We start from the raw sequence: 5,504 nt of genomic DNA, 5'->3' as shown, positions 1-5,504 counted from the left end.
GTTCTCCAGCTTGCAGAAGGCAGAAGGTGGGAATTCTCAGTGTCCATAATCATATGAGTCAGTTCCTCTAATAAATTTCCTGGTTCTGTTTGTCTGGAGAACCCTGACTAACAACAGATTTTTGTTTCATTGAGGTCCTGTTTTCATTTATTCCTCTCCCACTCCACTACCAAAAACTGTTTAAAATCCACTATAGTCTATCCCATACCCCCCCCCCCCCCCATTTTGTTTCATTATTTTTGCTGGGATGCCATTTGAACCTTCCCCAGAGAGGCATTTTCTGATATTGGTGGAAAGTGTGGGCTCAGGCCAGACCGCTGGATTCAGAATTTTACAAAACCTTTTACTACCTATGTGGCTATAGATGTTTACTTAATTGTTCTCTGCTTCGGTTTTCACATCTATTAAATAAGAATCATAATATTAACTCTCTCATAGTATTGTCATGAAGAGCAAAACAGATGAGGTACTTCAAACAGTGTCAAGCAAATGTGAATTATTATTGTTTCAGTTATTAATCTGAAAGTTTGGTTGATGTATATTTGCATATATTAGCTTTGTGATCCATTAGTTTGAAAGACAGTCACAAGAAGATAATTTTATTTCTGCAGAGTTCTTCCCTCTGTTTGTTTAAACTGTCATGTAAAAAGTCTACTCTATTGGGCAGATTCTCTGTTAATCTTATCACAGTTCTATTCACATGATGAGCTGTGGCTGGTCGCCTGTATGTAGAGTTCTGAATCACTGCGGGCAGAGAAAAATAAGTGAAAAAAGGTTGCCCCTACTTTGGAGAAAGTCCTAACAGGAAAGATTCCTGGCAACTTTTAGACAGAGCACTGTCTGTGCTAGAAAGAAGCAGCAAGAAGTCCTTGCACCTTTAGACCCTCTGCTTTGGATAAAGTGCCCAAATCTTGGTGACTAATATTTATTTTTCAAAGGAGCTGTAAACGCATTGTCCATTTGTAAGTGCATTGGCTCTAGCACCAGGTTTGCCAGAAAAACATTAGTAGAGAAAGGAACATAGAAGAGAAAAGTGCTCATAAATGAAAATTTGGAGTAAGCCATCCATGATTTAAAAAAATATATGTTGTTCCATATTTATAATATCTAAAAATTAAGTACTTCAGAATTTGTAGTAAGTCTATGAAACCTTTTACTAATTTTGTTGAATTAAAATTTCATTTTATTTTTAGGTTTTGTTGTTTTTTGTTTGTTTTTTGCATCTCTTTCAGGAAGAAAAATTTTCTTTTTCTCATGGGCCAGTTTTGTCAAAAAAATGTACAATATAGACTAAAAATCAATTTCTTTCAGTCCTTTTCTTCTTTTTTTTTAATGTTTCTTCTTATTCAGAAAATCTCATTTTTTGATTGGACTCGGATTTAGAGGCGGAAGCCCTCAGAGAGGACAGCCTGCGCCTCTTGGCAACCCGTTCCTGGCATTTTCCTTTGGCCGCCTTCACTCTCGTAGCCAAAAGTTTAGCGTATTCTGCGGCCCCTTCCTTATTTTTGTTAGTGTGACATTTCTTCTGTGCAATACGCTGAGGTGTGTGTTGCAGGTCACGTGGAGTAACAAGATGCTGAATCTTGGGGTAAGAAGATGCTGAGTCTTGGGTGCTTTGGTCAGAGGTTTCTTACCTTCTTTGTTTCTGGGCTTTCTCACAAGGTATTGGCAGACAGCATCTTCTCTAGAGAGACTGAAAAGTCTGTGGATTCTGCTAGTTCTTTTGGGCCCCAGGCGATGAGGTGCAGTAATAACAGTGAGACCAGGAGTGTCTTCCCCCCCCCCTTTTTTTTTTAACAATAACCAAATTAAGAACACTGAGACTGGTATCCACAATGCAACCCCAAACAGATGCTCTCTTCTCTGCCCAGTCCTCCTTGGTCTATAACAGGAATGCCCCTCACTCAGCAGCAGGCAGACACGGCCATGGGTCAAAGACACCCCTCTTCATGCGGAAACCTTGTTTGTCATTCCTACCATGGGTTCCAACCACATAACCCTCCCATTCTTCACCCAGTGTCAGCAGCAACTTCTGTGGCCCTACACTTCTCATAAAAGGTACCGCGTTGGCGTTCATCATCCACTTCAATGAGTTTCTGGCAGCCAGTGGCTGGGAAAGAGCTGTTCAGCTTCATCCTGAAGCAGTCGGCCACTTCTAAGGTGCCACAAAAAAGTTATTTCAATCCTTCTTGACTAACTGCCTCCCCTAGTTTAAAATAGCATCGTCTCTCATGTATACTTCTGCAGGAGGCACCTAGCTAGTCTTCTCACTTATACTTGATGTCAGTGATTTTCATACATGAAACCTGACTCAGCCACTCAACCTGCTTAGAACTCTTTCCAAACTCATGTCTTACACTTCTCCCAATGATTCAAACACAAACCCTTATAAATACAGTGCCTGTGTATATGCTCTCCCTTGACTGGGAAGTTTTCTTGAGCACTCTGCCTTTCCTCACCCCTCTCTCCCATTTGCCTCCATAACTGCTGTCTCCTCAGTCAAAATTCGTTTCTAGGTCTTTTTTCTCTAGCACTTGAACTTTTCCCTTATAGTCTTATAGCAATTGTTACTATTTAGTTATCAACATGGTTATTTGTTTCCTTCTATCAATCCAAAAGGACTTTAAAGTCCATATTCAATTTTGTAAGGGTGATATTAATGACACCATAATATTTGAATGAATAAATTTAAATCTTCTAGGATTCTTATTTAACTTAGTGGTATTATTAAACTCAGAGTGTTCAGCAGTTAGTGATAGCTTTGATGAGTTTCAAGATGTTTTTGCCACCTAAATCTTTTTGAACTTTTTTACTTGTAAAGTTTCCAAGAGGAACAAGGAACATTCTGACATCATAAAAATAATGAAGAGCTGTATTCTTCCTTTATCACATACTGTTTTCTCTTTGCTTTTCCATATTTGATTCATGCTTCATGCTTTCTCAAGGTAAACAAAAATTCTAAAACATAGCATTTCAAAATATTATGCAACTACTGATTCTTTTCCCCATCTTTATTGAACTTTTGCATATGCCACTCCATTTTGCAAAACCAGCTATAAGTAGGTCATCTCCTTGTAAACTCCTTACCCAGCACTGGAGTTATTTCTTCCCAGCATCTTGATACAGGCAAGAAGTTGACATCTAATCACTTGGCTGCAACAAAATTGTTATAAGATTTGTCTTTGAAATAAAGCATACAGGCCTTATGTTGTATAAAAAGGGAGATGGGTGCTATTTCATGTTCTGTCTCTATAGTGAAATACAGATAAAATACCAAAAGGTTAATGTTCTATTTCAAATATTTGATCTGCTACTAGTTGAAAACAAACTAAATTTTGTGAAAAGTAAATACTAAAAAAAGTATCACATTGCTTTAATAATATATATGCAGAGTACAATTATGCAGTTTTATATGACCAAGATGTTCAAATACTGGTTTTGCATTGTTAGTCATCTTTTTGTGCTGTTTCTGTATCTGCCATCACTACAGATTCTTGTTTCCCCTTAAGTCATTAATTTGCAAATGAGAGACAGTACTTAGGCACTTCTCTAGTCATTTTTATTAAATTATTAACTTACAGGGTTGATTTTTCTATAAAATATTTAGTTTTAGCTTATTTTTAGTTTCCCATCAGTCTCAACTCCTGAGGGATTAGATTAACCATTTTCTGCACTGGTGCCTGGTTTTTCCAAAGTGATGTTTTTACAGAATTAGGCAGAGATGTATATGGCCTTGGGCAAGTCATTTAGCTTCTCTATACTCATTTTTCTTTCTTCATTTATAAAATGAGGATTAAACAACCTTTCTATACCTACATATCAGGAGTGCTTTACATAAAATTAGATAATAGACTTGAAAGTACATGGGAAGAAAGTGTTGTAATAAAGCATGATAATCTATTATGAGAAACCCAAACAGAAAAATGAGTGTGTAAAGGCTTTTAAAGCAGATTTTGTGTGTGTGTGTGTGTGTGTGTGTGGCTAATTGCATTTAAGGATCAATTTGTTATCAAATGATTTAAAAATGTCAAGTTGAGAGTATAAGAAAAAAATGTTTTCTATTTATATCATAAAAATGTTTAATTCCTAGTGGATATGGATTTTTTAAAGTTATAATTTAAGGTGAAATTATTACAACTTTATATTTTTATATTAAAAATAATCTTATTTATAGGCCAAACTAGAAATTCCTGTGACTTATAGAGGGACAGACTTTAGGTGGAGAAAAACATTAGGTAGCCATTCTTTATAACAGAGAAAAAAAGAAAAGGGAGACACCTGATCAAATGGTCCTAAAACAGAAATCTCAGCTCCCAAGATCAATTCTTAGGAAACATTCATTGGTAGAAGGGAAGTATCAGATTTTCGAACGTCACCACACTATCATCTGGTTTTTGGTTCTTTTTAAAAAAATTTTTCTATGTGTGAGAAAGGAGAAACTAGAGAAAAGCAGAGTAATTCCAGAGACAAGTGTGATCTTTGCCAAAGAAACTGTAAACAGTTCATAGTCTCCTTTTCTAGATCAAGATCAAAGGTTGAATTGAAGACTATAGCAAGGACTTTTAAGACCAAGTTCACTGGAACCACCAAAGCACATCGCTGGATTCATGATAGAGGCTCACTTAAATGAACATTAGGGTGAATTAAGTCCACCGTAACCTGGGATAAAATCAGGGTTAAGTTAAACAATAAATGATAACAATTAAAAATAATGAAATGGAAACACAGTTATATGTAGGTATGTATATATACATGGTGTGAAGCCAAATTCTGTAGAATATAAGTATGATGTTCTTTATTTTCAGTTGTTTTCTGAAGGAGTTCAACTTTTATTAAATAGGCATGGAGACATGACAATGATGCTTTGATATTTGATTAACCATACTTAGAGAAATTATTTTGGATTGTACTCTAAGGCGGCACAGTTGAGTCAAGCCAGCCTTGTCTGTTGGCTGCCTGCCTGAACTGCCATAGCCGTAGCCATTCTAGTCTTGTAAAGGAAAGCTCCAGAAGGTGGATGAAATGAACAACTTTACCAAGACAAGGGCAATCACATGGAGTTTTAAAAACAGTGAATATGTACTATTTTGCAATCCTAATAATAGAATTCTGAAGTCTTCTTTGGAGATTTTTTGGGGTATATTTGTTTTTTATCTACTTTTTCTTTTAATTTAATTGTTCATTCCATTAAGCCAACTAACACTATCTGAAATTGATTTGAAATAGTTTCTTAGAACCTGTTTCATTTTTCTGAAAAATGTCTCCAATTTTGTTTTAATTCCTTGTTTTTATACATGAAATTGTTGTTTGCTATAACTAGCAACAACAAAAAAATAAAATAACCATAACATGAAGTCAAGAATCTTATATAATTTATGTGTGAGTGCTTATGTCCTGCAACCTTGAAAGTTAATTTCTAGAGAGCAGAGGTCATAATTTACATTTTTCTTTCATGAAAAGAAACAATGTGCACTGAAGACTCTATTTGCAAAGCAAATGAAACA

General features: G+C 35.7%; 1 pseudogene across 1 annotated transcript; it reads right to left on the bottom strand.

Annotated features, from left to right (window-relative positions):
• Positions 1 to 1,342: 1,342 nt before the first annotated feature.
• Positions 1,343 to 2,135, bottom strand: LOC308559130 (small ribosomal subunit protein eS6 pseudogene; annotated as a pseudogene). The gene has a single exon. The product of its transcript is annotated as a small ribosomal subunit protein eS6 pseudogene (transcript).
• Between the last annotated feature and the right edge of the window lie 3,369 nt (positions 2,136 to 5,504).

The sequence above is a fragment of the Miniopterus schreibersii genome (assembly GCF_964146895.1).
Source record: "Miniopterus schreibersii genome assembly, chromosome: 6".
In the NCBI taxonomy this organism is placed as follows: Eukaryota; Metazoa; Chordata; class Mammalia; order Chiroptera; family Miniopteridae; genus Miniopterus; species Miniopterus schreibersii.
Note: the sequence above shows the minus strand (reverse complement) of the source record. Positions and strands in the feature narration are given on the sequence as shown.